At 51.5% G+C, this 16,128-nt stretch overlaps 1 protein-coding gene and 1 long non-coding RNA gene across 24 annotated transcripts in view; one reads left to right on the forward strand and one right to left on the reverse strand.

The window, feature by feature from the left end:
- Positions 1–1,526: 1,526 nt before the first annotated feature.
- On the reverse strand, positions 1,527–11,220 carry LOC310912028. Of its 2 annotated transcripts, none has more exons than XR_014590610.1 (3): positions 11,130–11,220; positions 10,154–10,387; positions 1,527–1,684 (listed from the first exon to the last, which is right to left on the reverse strand). It is a non-coding gene; the product is annotated as an uncharacterized lncRNA (long non-coding RNA). The 2 variants fall into 2 exon arrangements; XR_014590611.1 differs by lacking the exon at positions 1,527–1,684 and adding an exon at positions 9,691–10,000.
- The window catches only part of JAKMIP3 (Janus kinase and microtubule interacting protein 3), a 51,516-nt gene continuing 45,675 nt past the window's right edge, over positions 10,288–16,128 (forward strand). For 21 of the 22 annotated variants that reach the window (XM_083866200.1, XM_083866201.1, XM_083866202.1 and 18 more), the window contains exon 1: positions 10,288–10,376. The gene's annotated coding sequence lies outside the window, so the exon portion shown is untranslated. Of the gene's footprint in view, positions 10,377–10,442; positions 10,560–16,128 lie in introns of those variants that run through there. The other variant, XM_083866192.1, reaches the window with a different exon arrangement.

A 16,128-nucleotide genomic window follows, 5' to 3' on the forward strand; every position in this document is an offset into this window, starting at 1 on the left:
GGTGGAATGGGGTGAGCTGTAAGGTCCCTCACAACCCAAACCACTCTGGGCTTTTGATTCTATTCTGTGCTATTTAACCTAAAAAAAGAAAGTTCTTTTCTTTTTCTTTCCTAGCTGCTTGCTCCCTCAGTCATTTTAAATGTGATTTATCTCATCTAGATTCCTTTTCCTTTCAGTTCATGGGATGCCTCTACTGACACTGCTAAAAATGGAGAGAGAAATTAGAAAACACATTGGAGTCGGGTTGACTTTGCCTGTTATTTCACACATTGTGGTACAGCCACAGAAATGTGTGTGGTACAAAATAATAATTTCCTGGCAAGAAAGACTCACAGCTGTCAGCCTGGGCTCTCAGCTGACATGCAGCGTCCTTAACCTGCCACCTCTCTGCACTTGGGCTCCTCTCTCTGTGTTAGGGCTTGATGGATGCTCATAATCTGAAAGTGTCTCAGGGACTGGTGGATTACTTTACTTTGCAGGGGAATTTCTGCCTGGTTTATGTTGGATCTTGGCAGCTTCCTGACTCATAACCCCTTGCTCTTGCCTGCAAATATCAGACTGGTGGGAATTTCAGTGTTTGCAGTGGTGATTAAAGGCCAATGGCAGCAGTAGGAGGCCACAAGGGTGGCCTGACCAGAGGAAAGTGCATTTGTCACCAGGGCCCTGATGGAGAAAATAACACCTCACTTGAATAAGGCTTTAAAGAATGTGCTGAAGGCTCATGGGTTGTCTTGACAAATACCAGTCTGGGGTATATTTGTGGAACTGTGTGCCTGTAAATCCTTCCTTTGGTATATGCTCAGTTGTCAACACCTCCCACGTGGTGAAGTTTCACTAAGTTTCCCAGTGCACTGTCAGTTTACATGAAGAGTAAAACTTTGCTTCACGTTTTTTTTCCCCCCTAAAATGCATCTCTGAAATATTACTTTTTATTGCAGATGGCTTGAATTCAAAGTAGCATCAGCAAATGAATGTTAACAAGGCCTTTAAGTAATGATCTTTAACATTTTCCCTTAAAACATGTGTTCTCAGCTTGTCATGTTCTGTGCTGCAACTCTTCATGTATGATCAGGAACAGAGGCTCAGCTTAAATGGAAAAATAAATTTAAAAGCAAGTCCTGAAAATTTTACACATCCCAGTTGACTGAGATGTAGGATTCAACCCCATCCAACCACTCTGGGAGTGAGATTCTAACAGCACTGAACAATTTTAAAACACATAACAGCATTTATACGAATATATTTTATGGTAAAAGCAGACGAATATTAGCCAACACTTCAGAAATCCAGACGAAATCACTCATCTTTATTTGCCCACAGTGGGCCAGGAGCATGTACCTGCATGCAGAGGAGAAGAGAGCTTCCTTCTTCCAGAGCATCGAGTGTTGGCTGCTGGAGTGGCAGAATGCTAATCCATTTCTAGCACTCATTTAACCTGGAAGGCTCATTCCTGATTTTCCTTTGCAATCACAGCCAAATGCACTGTGCCCAGATAAACCCCCAGAGGTGTCGGGAATTGAAGGGAATTCTGTAGAAATTACTCTAATGGAGAATGACATGGTGGCAGATTTTTGCAAATCTCTTCATTCCTTTGCAGCCCCGCAGTTGTCTCCAGGCACACGTGATCAGGGATTTGTTATTCACGGCTGGTGCAGAATCGAGATGAGGGTTCAATGGATTTCATCTGTGGAGCAGAGGCAGTGCCGGAGGACAGACAGTTGGGAAAGGCTCGACAGAATGTCTGGAGGATAAATGGGTTTCCTCAAACACACAGGCCAGCAGCAGGGTGTGTAGTCTTGGCTTTCCTTGAATCCAGCAGAGATGCTGGGGTTGGAGCCATTGCACTGGTGCTGTGCTCATTCGACCTTGACAAGGTCATGTGCCATCAGGGACTCTTTAAAAGGGTCCCTTTAGGCTGCAGAAAGTGTCTTTTCCATCCCCTCACCTCATGTTCCTGCCTCTGTTTTCTCTGTTGGTGGTTCCTGCTCAGCTCCCCCACCCTGGAGGCATCACTGCCCAGGGCTGGGTTTCCACCCCGCAGCTTTCCCACTCTCCCTGGGATGGGATCATGGAATCCTGGCATGATCAAGGCTGGGAGAGTCCTCAGAGCTCATCCCACTCCTGGAACCATCCAGGTTTCATCCAGCACAACGGCACAAGGTTCAACCAGGCTGTGTTAAACAAGTTTGTCATAAGTATTGATCAGGTCAGGGCAGTAGTCAGTGGCCACAGTGATGATTTGTTTGCTCTCAGGGCTGTTGTGCTTTTCTCAGTGTCACTGGTGATGGTCCCTGTTGTGCTGGTTGTCCCCTCTGACTCACGGTTCCCAGTGTCACTGGTTCACAGTGTCACTGGTGATGATCCCTGATGTGCTGGGCTCAGGGTACCCTTGTGCTGGGTTTGTGACACCTGTTTATGGGACAATGGAATGGTCTACAAGGAAAATTTATTGGCTTGATGTGTAGTATAAAAAGCGACTGGCAAACACTCCGTGGTCAAGATTTATCCTTTCTATCCCAGATAATGCCTGCAGTGGTTAAAAGCCTTTTCTCTCCAATCCAAATGCTTTTGGGATTTCTGCTGTGGCTACTAATGACTAATTAAAAACTTACTGCACTGGTAGATCCCAACTTTTCCCTGCCTGAGCTCTCCAGGTTCCCGGCAGTCACGGAAGAAGGCAGAATGGATTTGGGGTTTGTAAGGCAGCCCTGGTGCTTCCCAGAGCTGCTGGGAGCATCTGCAGGAGCCTGCAGGGCTGGCCCCAGGGCTGGAGCAGCCTTGTCAAAACGGGAGAACCCTTTATTGTCTCTGCTGCCTCTGGGAGGATTCCTCACAGTTTGGCACTTCCACCTTTGACCTGTGCCTGCTCTTTCCTCGGTGTTTTTGTGGAATTCCAGGCTGAGGGAGCTCTGCCAGGCAATACTTCCTAAACAAAGGGAAATTTTTGCTTTCTTTGGTCTGGATTTTTAATTTTTTTTTTTAATTTTTCTCTTACTAAAATATCAATGTGTGTCTTAGGACTGAGAGGCCCCTGCAGCTGCTGCTGGCAGGGCTGGGAGGGCTCCTGGCACCCCCAGCCCCATCACACCCACCTGCTCTGCCTCTGCCCCCTCACCTCTGGGGAAAGGGGCTCAGCCGGGGGAAAAGGAGGCTCAGGGGGGACCTGCTGGTCAAGCTCTGCTCCCAGGGAACACGGACAGGAGGAGAGGGAACAGCCAGAGGAGGCTCAGGGTGGGTATTGGGAAAGGTATTTCATGGAAAGACTTGTTCAGCCCTGCCATAGGGCTGTTTGAAAAGCGTGTGGATGTGGCGCCTGAGGACATGGTTCGTGTGGCCTGGGCTGTCATCTGAACCCAGTGATCTCTGGGGTCTTCTCCAGCCGTAATGATTCCACAATCCCCTGATTTAGCAGCACAGTCAGAGACAAATCAAAGCAAGCCTTTGGGATAAAGGGTGATCTTTGGGTTTAGTTTTCTCTCCTTTCCTGAATACGAAGCTGCTTCCTTAATTTGCACATGCAAGAATTCCAACTCCACCTTACTGAATTTGCAGGAATTCCAATTCCACATCTTGCCAATCCCAGTTTATAGGGACAAAACCAGCACTGTCAAAGCTCCGGACTTTGCTGGTTTGCAAAGTTGCAGTGGAAGGGAATCTCGTTAGGTTTTATTCCCTTAGGATACATTCAGGCATAGCAGGAGTTAAAGGAGCTGTTGCTTGGCAGGTGTCCCTTGTTACCTGTCAGTCACCCAGCAGGCTGACCTGGTTCCAGGCTGAGGGAGCTCTGCCAGGCAACACTTCCTAAACAAAAGGAATTTTTTGCTTTCTTTGGTCTGGATTTTTTTTGTTTTTAATTCCCCTCTTGCTAAAATATCAGCTTGTGTCCTAGGACTGAAATGGTTCTGGCCTGATAAGGTTTTACAACCAAAAATTGAGTAAAAAAACATAGTGGAGAAACAAGCAATGCAGCAGATAGGTTATATCATGGATATGAAGAGGAATGGAAAAGACAGAAATGCTTAAAGCCTTCCTAGAGTTGTCCTGCAGGAAACAAGAGGTGGGTGTGGATGCTGAGGCAGGAAAAGCAGGGATACAGGGATGGGGAGAGTCACTGAGGTTGGTGTCAGAGTTAGCATCAAGAGCAGGAGCAGATAAATACAAACTTTTTCCCTCAAAGCTGGTTTTTTTTTGTGAGTTTTTGGGAGTTTGGAGGAGCAGGGGGAGGGTTGGGTGATTTTTGTTATTATTTTGTTTGTTTGAAGGGAAAATATGAAATGGGAGTGTGTGAAATTAGTTTCTTCAGCAGTGCCAGTGACCAGCAGGATCCCAGACTAGTTTGGGTGGGAAGGGACCCTAAAGTTCTTCTGATTCCACCTCCTGCCATGGGCAGGGACACCTTCCCACTATCCCAGGTCATTCCAAGCCTTGTCCAGCCTGGCCTTGGATAGCAGGAGAGGGTCAGATTTAGTCTGGTATTGACAGAGGTGGCACATCCCAAGCCTCAGGAGAGCAGAAACCTGAACAAACCCCTTGGAACACCTGGGATGAGCTCTGCAACATGAAGCTCAATAAAGGACTTGTGTAAGTCTGGGGGAAAAGTCTTAGTGTAAAGCTTTTTTCTCCTCCTTTCTCTGTAAATTCCTTGCCTTCCAAGAATTGAGCTGAGGTTTGGATGTTTTACTGTAAGAGCAGCACTAGTTCCATGAGGGGAACAAGTTGTTGGTTAACTCAGTGTCCTGCATAAACCTGTGGAACTAAAGAGAAATAAATGCTCTGCTAAAAATATCATTGCTGCCATTTAAAAATAAGCCAGTCAGCAACTGAATTGGAGACTGAAGAGTATTACACAGACAGGAATGTTTCCTTTTCTGCCTCTGTTTCTGTGTCAGTCAGCACGGGGCTATCGGGGAGTGTTGGTGAGCTGGGAGCAGACGTAGCTCTGGGGAAGGAATGTCTGCACAGGCAGGGATGTACTTGTGCATCCCCAAATCGGGAGTGAAAGGCAGGCAGCAGAGATCCAAAGGCTTGTTAGAGCAACAGCTGCATCCTTGGGATGGAGTTTGAAGGTGGTGTTGTATAGCAGCACTCAGTGGCACAGGTGATTCAGTTCCTAATGAACCCAGGCCTGGGAATGCTGGAATCGTTCCTGCCCCTGGCCAGAGCAGCTCAGCTTCCCATTTCCTCTACATCCCTCAGCTCTTCAGCACTTCTGGAAATTCCCTGTTTCCAGAGAGGCAGCTCTGGGTGGGAAGGGAGGGCCCTATGGTGCCCTGGTGTATGTTCAGCATCACCTGAAGGCTGTGTCCAGCCCTGCCTGTGCTCAGCTCGAGGCTCTGGCTGTCACAGCAGTCCCAGGGCAGGGACAGGTCCTCAGGGACACTGCCTTGGTTATCTCAGGGTATATAAACATGCACCAAACCAGGCACCTCTGTGTGCTCCCTCACCAGTGACTCCAGTGCCCCCAGTGCTGGGCTTTGCCCTTCGTGGTGGTGCAAGAGCTCCCTGCCAGGCAGTGAGCAGCTGGTCAGTATCACTGCTGGGCTCTGATCTCCTGGGAAGGGGCTGGAGCCCCAGGAGGGGCTGAGGGAGCTGGAAGGGGGCTCAGCCTGGAGAAAAGGAGGCTCAGGGGGGACCCTGTGGCTCTGCACAAGTCCCTGACAGGAGGGGACAGCCGGGGGGAGTCGGGCTCTGCTCCCAGGGAACAGGGACAGGAGGAGAGGGAATGGCCTCAGGCTGGGCCAGGGGAGGCTCAGGGTGGATATTAGGAAGATTTCTTCCCCAAAAGGGCTGTCCAGGCCTGGCACAGCTGCCCAGGGCAGGGCTGAGTCCCCATCCCTGGAGGGATTTCCCAGTCCTGTGAATGTGGCACCTGGGGACATGGTCATGGTGGCCTTGGCAGTGCTGGGATGGTTGAACTGGGTGGTCTCAGAGGACTTTTCCAGCCTGACCAGTTCCCTGATTGTTCCTGTCAGGGTCACACAGGGGTCCCGTGAGGATGGCCCTGCTATGCAGGTGTGACACAGGTACCTGCAGGCTGTGCTCCTGGCTCAGGTGAGCCTTGGTGTTCTGGGTCCAGCACAGTCAGGGCTGAGCATGGAACTCTTTAACTGAGGAGTGAACTTTGAACAAGTATTTATGGATATTTAACATTGTGGGTCAGGACCTGCTCCTGGGTGTGTAAACAAATGCAAAAGTAGTCTACAGGCATCATTCCCTGAGGTACCAGGGAGGATTTTGCCCTTGAGGGTCTTGTCAAGATAATCTTCAGTGCTTGGATAGTGCACTGAGGTGTGCAGTGCTGGCTGTGACCAGGCTGTGCCAGGTTTACTGAGGCGTGTTGTACTTATGGCTTTAGGGGCATTATTTCATGCCTGCTTATTTCATATTCATGAGACTCATCTATTTAAGGTAACATACGTGCAAGCTGAGGTTCTTCCAGTTTCCCTAGAGTTCTGAATTCCAAGCTGGCTTCACTCACATAGAGTAACATTTCTTGAGGTTTTTTTTTTTCATGTTCTTCATCACCCCAATCAGTTTTGTTACATCTAAATGTCGGCCACGAGCCATGCAGGGCTGGTAGGAATCATTTGTTACACCAGTGGTTATTTCATTGCTGTTGTGTTTTCATGCTCAAACCCATTTCTGGGTCTGGCTTGTGTCCTGCCCACTGCTGACAATAAAGCTGTATTGAACATCAGGAATGTGAAGTGAAAACCTGACAGGGCCAAACTTTCCCCTGGAGATCAGAACCTTGTGTCATTTCCTCTGCAGCCCCCAACAGGCCCAGGTCACTGATTCCCAAACATGCCCCAGTGCAGTGAGTGCTGAGCACTGGAAGCCAGCCTGCTCCCAGAAATGTGTCACTGTCTCAATTGTTGTCTCCTCGGCAGCAGAGGGCTCGGAGGGAGCTCAGAGAGAAAAGCTCTGTGTGAAATGTCACATTTGGCAGCCTTGCAGCACCTCTTCAGAAAGTTCCATTTGGATCCTGAAATGTTTGTAATATTCTTGCAAGCATATAGGATTTGTTTTGGTTTTTTTAAAAAAAAAATTGCAACACATCGACTTTGAAGATGAAGCATAAAAATTATTTTTAGCATTTGCTGCTAACTCATCAGAGATGATAAAGGAGTAAGAACATTTATAGCTCCCTTCTCTTTGGCAACAGCAGAAAAACCCCATCCTCCTTCCTGGCTGAGTAAGGAGCTTTCCTTAAAGTTGACCTCAAAGATCACCCAATTCCACCCCTGCCATGGCAGGGACACCTCCCACTGTCCCAGGCTGCTCCAAGCCCCAATGTCCAGCCTGGCCTTGGGCACTGCCAGGGATCCAGGGGCAGCCACAGCTGCTCTGGGCACCCTGTGCCAGGGCCTGCCCACCCTCCCAGGGAACAATCCCTGCCCAGTCTCCCATCCAGCCCTGCCCTCTGGCACTGGGAAGCCATTCCCTGTGTCCTGTCCCTCCATGCCTTGTCCCCAGTCCCTCTCCAGCTCTCCTGGAGCCCCTCTAGGCCCTGGCAGGGGCTCTGAGCTTTCCCTGGAGCTTCTGCACTCCAGATGAACATTCCCTGTTCTCCCAGCCTGGCTCCAGGGCAGAGGGGCTTCAGTTTCAAAATAGGGCTTTAAAATTCTTGATTTTAATTAAACATAAGTGCTTCTAAAAATTCAAATGCCACTCTAAAACATTTCAGTTTCATTTTTGACAGCATCTCAATTTTTCATCCTAATGTTTTGACTAAAATGATTGAGAAACAAATCCATCATCAAGAAGTGCTCCAGGCAGCAAAGCTCACCACAGCAGCTGTGTGAGGTGGTGGAGTGCCCATCCCTGGAGGTGTCCCACTAATTCCTGGAGGTGGCACTCAGAGCTCTGGCCTGGGGACAAGGTGGGGATGGGGCACAGGGGGACTCCATGGGCTGGGAGGGATTTTCCAAGCTAAACGGTTCTGTGATCCTGTGTGTCAGACACTGTCCTGTGCCTGCAGCCTGTGGGAGCTCGCTGGAAATCTCAGCTCCTGCTCTGCAGCAGTTGTTGCCCTTTTTTTCCAAAGGAAGAGGCAGAGGAGCAGCGGGTTTGGCCTCCATGGCAACGGCGGCGCTGCCAGGCTGCTGCGGCGGCTCCCGGCCCTGCCGGGGGAAGCTGCTGCTCAGGATGGATTTGTTTTCACAATCTCTCTGGCTACAAGCCCGTTTGCCAGCGAAGAAACTCGTCTTTTCCTTAATCCAGTTAGGAGAGGGCTGTGAGGCTGTGCAGGGACCCAGGCAGAGTCTGGGATTATCCTGGGGGCTGCTGAGAGCCCGGGGAGAGGGCTGGCCCTGGGTCAAGGGCAGCAGGGTGGGACAGGGCACTGGAGCCTCTGTTCAGCTCAAAACAGGGCATTTCATCTCCATTCCCTCCCGTTTATTGCCCACTCTGCTGGGAGGTCCCCAGCCCACGGCACGAGTTGGCAGTGACCAAGGCCAAGTTGGACACTGGGGCTGGGAGCAGCCTGGGACAGGGGAAGGTGTCCCTGCCATGGCAGAGGTGGAGTGAGAGCAGCTTTCAGCTCCTTTTCAACCCAAACCAACCTGGGATTTTAAAGATATAGCAAATACAAATCAGACTGCTGAAAGAACTGGCTCAATTTGAGACGGAGAGGTTACAGCCTTTCCTGGGGTCTGTCCCCCCTCCTAGAGGTGTTGCTGGGGTGTAATTAGGGGCTGGGGTGTAATTAGGGTGGATTCTGTCCTTGGGGAGGTCCAGGCTGCTGCCCCCCTTCCCTTTGAAGGCAGGCCAGTGCAGGGAGCTGCTGTGAGCTCTGGCAGCAGGAGCACAGAAGCCATGCTCTCCTGGGGGTTTGAGGCTCTTTGAAATTGGGATTCTCTAGTGCTTCGGGCTAATATTGATTTCTTCTTTCTGTTTTTATTCTTTTTTTTATTCAAGTATTCACCTCATGTCTCCTGAGTGACATGAAAATTTCATTCTTCTGCTGTCTTACTCATTCACTCATTGAATCTATTCTAAATCTCTCAACTGCATCTTGTATTTCTCTTTTTAAGGAAGATGCTGTTCATTGGTTCACACCTGAAAACTCTACCTGGTGGTCTCTAATATTTTAGTGGTTTGAACAGATTTATGTCTACAGAGATGTCAGAATTCTGTGTGTATCTCGTCTATATGTATGTCCTCTGTATCTCTTCTGCACCAGCTTTTGACTGCAGCTGGAGTACCCTGTAGCTCAAAACCTGATGGTCAGAAGCTTTTTAATCTTGAGGACATTGTTAATTCTATGGAAATTTGCAGGATGTTTGGGATTCAGGGTGCCAACACAGGAAGGAAAACAAGACAGTCCTTTTATGTAAATGGCATCTGCATTCTTGCTTCTCATTAAAAAATCGAAGGGAAAAGCTTTCTGTAATTAAAGGACGTGTTTGCTAATTTGTCACAGGCTGCATTCTGGAGCACTTCTGCTTGGATCATTCTGGCAGTAACTTCCAGCTTTCCATGGGAACAGGCTGAGCAATCACCTTTCTCCTGGCTTAAATGCCAAGGGCAGGACAGGGGTGAGCAGGGACAGACAGTGTCCGTGTGTCCCACCAGGACTGCAGGGCCTGGAGCTGTGGGTGTGGCACTGCTGGGGCCACCTGCACAGGTGTGGGGCTGTGCCAGAGCTGGGGATGCTGCCACGGGCTGGGCTTGGTGTATTGTGTGGCTCAGCTGATGCTGCTGGAGCTCAGGGCTGTGCAGGGCAGCCCCAGGTTGTGTCTGTGGTTGTGCCCAGCCTGACACACGGGGGTCTCCCCCTTCAGAGCTCACCTGAGACTCCCCTGAGGGCTTCCCTGGGCTGTTCCTCCGTGGTGTGGGCACTGCAGAGCCCAGGGGGTGCGGGGGTCTGGCCCATGGCTCAGGGCTGTGCTTGGGGTGAGGAGTTCTTCTTTCCCTGCCTGATCCTTTCCAGGGGGATCCTCGCAGAGCCAGCCTCACTCCTGGGGCACCTGCCATCCCTGCCAGCCTGCCAGGGCTCCTGGGGCAGGGAGACCTCGGGCAGGGGCTCCTCGGGCAGGGACACCTGGGGCAGGGGCTCCCGATCCCAATCCCATTCCCGTCCCAGCCCAGCACGGGCACCCGCAGGTCCGGGCTGTGATGTCCCACTCCCAGGCCAGCAATGAGACGCCACCTTTGCTTTGGAATCCAGTGCAGGTAGCGGTCGGGAGTCTCTCCTTCCTCGCCCAGCCCGCTTCCCATGCAGAGCTTTGCATTTGATCTTTTTCCCCCAAGAAAGCGTTTCCTGTTGTCGTAACGTAACCAGATGGGGAGGGTTCAGTGGAAATACCTCGGGAGAGGCTGGCAGAGCAGTGGATCCAGGAAGCAGATCCTCCCCGTAATATTGGCACGGTTTGGTAAGTTCCATCTGAAAAATAAAAAGCTGCTCCGTTTGCTGAGTCACAGCCCCTCGGAGCTGGAGCCGTGACAAGCCGGGAGCGGCCGCGCCGCTGGAGCGCCGGGGAGCGCAGGCGGTCCCGGATCCTGCCCAGGTGCTTTTCTCGCCTCAGATGATGTTTTAAATCCCATTGAAGTGCTCTGTAAGTGGAATTGCGTCTGCGGGGATGTGCGGCGGCGTCGGTGGCCGGCAGGGCGGGGGTGGCACGGCTGTGCCGGGGCGGATGCCGGGCGCATCCCGGGGAGCCGCGGGCACGGAGCGGCTGCGGGCGGTGACAGCGGCCGGGGACGCGTGTCCGGGCACACCGAGCCCTGCCCGGCCTGGCAGCGCACGGAGCGGCCCTGCCGGGCCCCGAGGGGCCGGGGGGCACCGAGCCCGGGGCCAGGGGCAGCTCTGCCGGGGCCGGGGCGGGAGGAGCTGCCCCCGCTCCCCGCGCAGCCCCGGCGCCGGCGGAGCCGCTCTCCCGTTCCCGTTCCCGGCTGTCCTCCCTGCTCTCCCGTTCCCGGCTGTCCTCCCTGCTCTCCCGTTCCCGTTCCCGGCTGTCCTCCCTGCTCTCCCGTTCCCGTTCCCGGCTGTCGTCCCTGCTCTCCCGTTCCCATTCCCATTCCCATTCCCGTTCCCAGCTGTGCTCCCTGCTCTCCCATTCCCATCTCCGTTCCCATTTTCCCATTCCCTTTCCCATTCCCATTCCCGTGTCCTCGCCGTTACAAACCCCTCTACCCCAAGGCCTGGGGCTGTCCCAGGCTCTGCCCGGGGGTTTCTCTGCTGCAGCCCAACAGCTCCGTGTGTACCCTGTGCCCTCGGAGCTCCAGGTGCACAATCCCACCTTGATGGTTTCCTGAAGATTTTTTATCTCCTCCAGCCCACAGAACTGGGTGTCAAATCCGGAGGAATTTGTGCAGGGAGGAGGGAGCTGGGATTGCTGAAGGAAAGACAGGAGGGTTCCCTTACAGCAGAGGCCGCAGGTAGGACAGGGACACAGGAGCGTTCCCTGAGCACCAGGAAAATGTAGCATTTGACACTTGAAAGTAGCTCTAGTTCTGTTGAAATGCTGCCAAGATCTGTATTATCTAGACAGAAAAGTGCTCTTGGCCTGCTATTTCCAGTGTATCTGTGGTCATTTCAATTGCAGATTTGTTTTTCAAAGTAAATCTGAAGTTGTTATTATTATTATTATTAGATATGTTTTCCTTGTACTTTTTAATAAGCTTTTAAAAAGTTTTAAAACCCTCGGTGTCTGTAAGAGCTGTGATGTTGCTGATCCGGGGGTAACCAGCCCACCCCCAGCTGCCTGACCCCTGCAGGCCACTGTGTCCTGAGCTGACATCCCTGAGGGATGGAGCAGAATCACAGAATCACAAAGTTAATAAGGCTGAAAAAACCCTTGATGATCATCAAATTCAACTATTGACCCACACTACCACCGTGTTCACCTCTCAGCCATGTCCCCAAGAGCCACATCTGCATTCTTTGAACACTTCCAGGGATGGTGACTCCATCAGTGCCCTTGGCAGGACTGGACAACCCTTTCTGTGGAGAAATTCTCCCTCGTCTCCTACAACCTACACCTGAACTGCTGCAACTTGAGGCTGCTGGCTGTCATCCTGAGGGTGTCACAGGGCTGTCCCAGGCTGTGTCACTGGGATGTCACAGAGCTCTCCCAGGCTCTCACCAGGATGTCACAGAGCTCTCCCAGCTGTGTCACTGGGATGTCATGGAGCTCTCCCAGCTGTGTCACTGGGATGTCATAGAGCTCTCCCAGGCTGTCACTGGGATGTCATAGAGCTCTCCCAGCTGTGTCACTGGGATGTCATGGAGCTCTCCCAGCTGTGTCACTGGGATGTCATGGAGCTCTCCCAGGCTCTCACCAGGATGTCACAGAGCTCTCCCAGGCTGTGTCACTGGGATGTCATGGAGCTCTCCCAGGCTGTCACTGGGATGTCATAGAGCTCTCCCAGCTGTGTCACTGGGATGTCATAGAGCTCTCCCAGGCTGTCACTGGGATGTCATAGAGCTCTCCCAGCTGTGTCACTAGGATGTCATAGAGCTCTCCCAGGCTCTCACCAGGATGTCACAGAGCTCTCCCAGGCTGTGTCACTGGGATATCATGGAGCTCTCCCAGGCTGTCACTGGGATGTCATAGAGCTCTCCCAGCTGTGCCACTGGGATGTCACAGGGCTCTCCCAGGCTGTGTCACCTGGATGTCTGTCCTGTTCTGCTGACTCTGCACCAAGCAAGAGCAGAGCAGGAGCTCTGAGCAGGAGCAGGTGATTCCAATACAGGAATAAATAACAGAGAGGGACAAGAGTTTCCCCAAAGGAGAGTGCAGACACCAGGGAGTGCCAGTCCTGCCTGCCCTGCCTCTGCAGCCCAGGGTGAAGGGCTGACCTGTGGGGGTTGCCCTGGGGCTGCCTCAGCTCCTGCCTTTTCCTCCCCTGTGCAGCCTGCTCAGTGGTGCTTTGACCCCAGGAGCAGCAGGACATGGGCAGCTGCTCCCAAGGTCTGTGGTATGTGATCCCAAGTTGAAGATTCACCCTTCCCCTGGAAAAAATCCCTTCATTTCCTGCCAGTGCCCACAGGGTGGTTTCTTGTTCTTGCATTAGTATGAAAAAGTAACCAAAACATCCTTTTCACCTACACAGTATCAATCATTTAATAGCTTCCTGTTCAATGCCCCTTCCAAAGAATCACAGATCCTGACTCTTTTATTACCTGGTTGCACCTATTATGTTTCATTTAGGGGAATTTGTGTGGATTTATGAGTGCCTACCATTTAGCTTTCTGCAGCATCACAATGCTTTTCCTCTGATTTCACATCTCCTGCCTGCCACTGTAATACCTTATTTACATTGCTGTGTGCACAGCAGATGTCCTCAGTGATGACTTGATCTTTCCTCCTAAATCTCTGTGTGCAGGATATGTCAAATTGTATTTTTAAATGCAGATTATCTTGTACTTTCACAGATTGAATTCCATGTTGCTAAGTTACCTATTCTTTCTAGTTTGAGGTTATTGTTTTATTCTTTCTCCCTTCTGCCTGCCTTGTCCTCTTTCCTGATTGACCTACATAATCCTCTGTTATCAGCAGGTTTTTCTGTCCTGCCCTTTACTCTTTACCAGGTCACCAGAACACCAAGCAGTGGCAGCCCCAGCTCTAGGCCTGGGAATCTCCACCCTGGAGTGGAAACTCCTTTGTTTTGATCTCCCATCTGTGACTGAGCTCTGTTACACATCCCAATGCTCAGGCTCCTCTCAGGGGTGCACGGGGTGGGATTGTTGGGGTGTCCTGGCTGGGCCAGGAGCTGGGCTCAGTGATCCCCGTGGGTCCCACCCAGCCCAGATATTCTGTGATTCCACAACCCTGGAGCAGTTAACCACAGGAGTGTCCCAGCCTGGAGTGTCCTTGTCAAACCAATATCCAGATTTCCATCCTCACCTCCCCATCACCTTTCAGAGCCAGGATTCACTGAGGCCACTGTGCTGCCCCAAGCACAGCCCACGTTTGCCAGTCCCTCTGCCCCAAGCACAGCCCACATTTCCCAGCCCCTGTGCCTGCTGCCACTCACTGCCACTCACTGCCCAGGGTTTCCTGAGCACGGGCTTCTTCCCTGGCTGAAAGGAGCCGGAGGAATTTGCATAGTTTTGATTAAAACTCCCAGGCTGCTGTTTATCCATCCAACATAAGCTAGACTGCAAAAATTATTTTGAACCTTGGGGTTTTGTAAAAAGGTTCTCAGCATCTCTTTTTTTTTTTTTACCTCGACTTAGTTCAGCAGTAGCACTAAAACAGTTGGATGGACTGGGGTGTTGGCTGAGTAAGCAATCCAGTGCTTGAGTAAGCAATCCACTCTCTTGCATGGAGTGATGTTAACAGATGTCAAGGATATTATAGACATGCAACTTGGCAAAACAGCAGAGCAGCCACAGCCATTGTTGCTCCTCTTGCTGCCCCTGCAGGTGCCCAGAGCTCTGCAGAGCTGGAATCTCTCCCTCAGTGTCCTGGGAAGGGCCTGGCTGGGCTGGTGGGACACCCTGAGCATCCCCTGTGGCTGTGGGCACTCCCCGAGGATCAGGATCATCAGGAGCCAGATGGACACAGCCCCGGGCTGAGGATCAGCACAGGGCCAGAAGCCACTTTCCCTGGAGGAGTAAATGCAGAAGGCTAAAGACTGGAGAATCCTGGACTCAAATCCCAGATTACCCAGCTGCCACACTGACCCAGTAGCTGGGAAAGGGTTCCTCTGCAGCTTCTCCAGTCTGTAAAAGGAGGTGCTGGGGGGAATGTTTTCCCAGTTCATTATGCAGCACATTCCACATGGAAAAGAGGGCCGGTGCTTTTCCTGATCATTTGCACAAATCCTTGAGGGGAAGATTCCTGCAGGGGAGGGGTTTCCCTGAGAGGAGGCATCAGCCAGGAGATGCCACTTGGGAATGAGTCACTTTGCCTCTGAAGTGAACTCCAGGAAGTCAATTTTAGTGACCCAATGGAGAGCACAAGCAGAGACAGCTGTTGAAGTTTCTCTTTTCCCGTTTTTGTTTTTTTTTTTTTGTTTTTTTGGTGTTTTTTTTGTGTTTTTTTTTTTTTTTTTTGTTTTTTTTTTTTTTTTTTTTCTATTTGTTGCTAGCTTGGTTTAAAAAAAAAAAAAAAAAAAAAAAAAGGTTATAGAGCTCTTGTGTTGAAAATAAGATTTTCCCAGAGAAATGGATCGTAGAATCCCAGAATGGTTTGAGTTGGAAGGGACCCTAAAGCCCATCCAGTGCCACCCTTGCCAGGGCAGGGACACAGGTACACCTCCCACTGTCCCGTGCTGCTCCAAGCCCTGTCCAGTCTGGCCTGGGACACTCGAATGGGGCAGCCACAGCTGCTCTGGGCAGCTTGTTCAGCCTGGGGTCCTTGGACTCCAATTGTTAAAATGAGGGCGAAACAGCTTTTTCTTCCCCCTCGGCTTTGGGTGTGCCACGAAGCAAGGAGGCCCCACGCCCTCCTATGGATGTGTCCAGTGAGGCTGCAGGGCAGTGCTCTCTGCAGGGCAGTGCTCTCTGCACGCCAGGCAAGCTGACTCCAAAGGTTCATGCAGCATTTCCAATCAAATCAGCTTTAAACAATCAGATTACAGCTGCAGAGCCCTCAGCCCTGTGCCTGGCAGAGCCCTGCTGGCAGAGCTGCCCAGGCCAAGGGCAGCAGCCCAGGGTCACCTCCCTGCCTGGGGGCCCTGCCTCAGTACCCCCATGGGCACAGGGCTTGGCTGGTGCCACTGCAGGGCTTCCCACTGCTCCCTGAGTTCTTTGAGAGCTCCCTGAGTTCTTTCCCATGTGCCTGCAGCCCTTTCCTTCCCACCTGTTGCCCTGTCTCTCCTGTGGAAAACACAAGCTTTGTGTTTCTGGCTCACCACCTGGGAGGACTTTTTGCATTTAGGATTTTATTCAATCATCTTCCAGGGACTCCTTTTGCTATAAAGTCCTTTTTATAATGGGTCTTTTCTTTATAGTTGGAAATACTTATTTAGCCAGTGCCTAAAGGGGCTCCAGGAGAGCTGGAGAGAGACTGGGGACAAGGGATGGAGGGACAGGACACAGGGAATGGCTTCCCACTGCCAGAGGGCAGGGCTGGATGGGAGACTGGGCAGGGATTGTTCCCTGGGAGGGTGGGCAGGGACTGGGATTCAATTCCCAGAGCAGCTGTGGCTGCCCCTGCATCCCATTTTAGCACT

Source organism: Zosterops lateralis (genome assembly GCF_965231275.1).
Source record: "Zosterops lateralis genome assembly, chromosome: 8".
NCBI lineage: Eukaryota > Metazoa > Chordata > Aves > Passeriformes > Zosteropidae > Zosterops > Zosterops lateralis.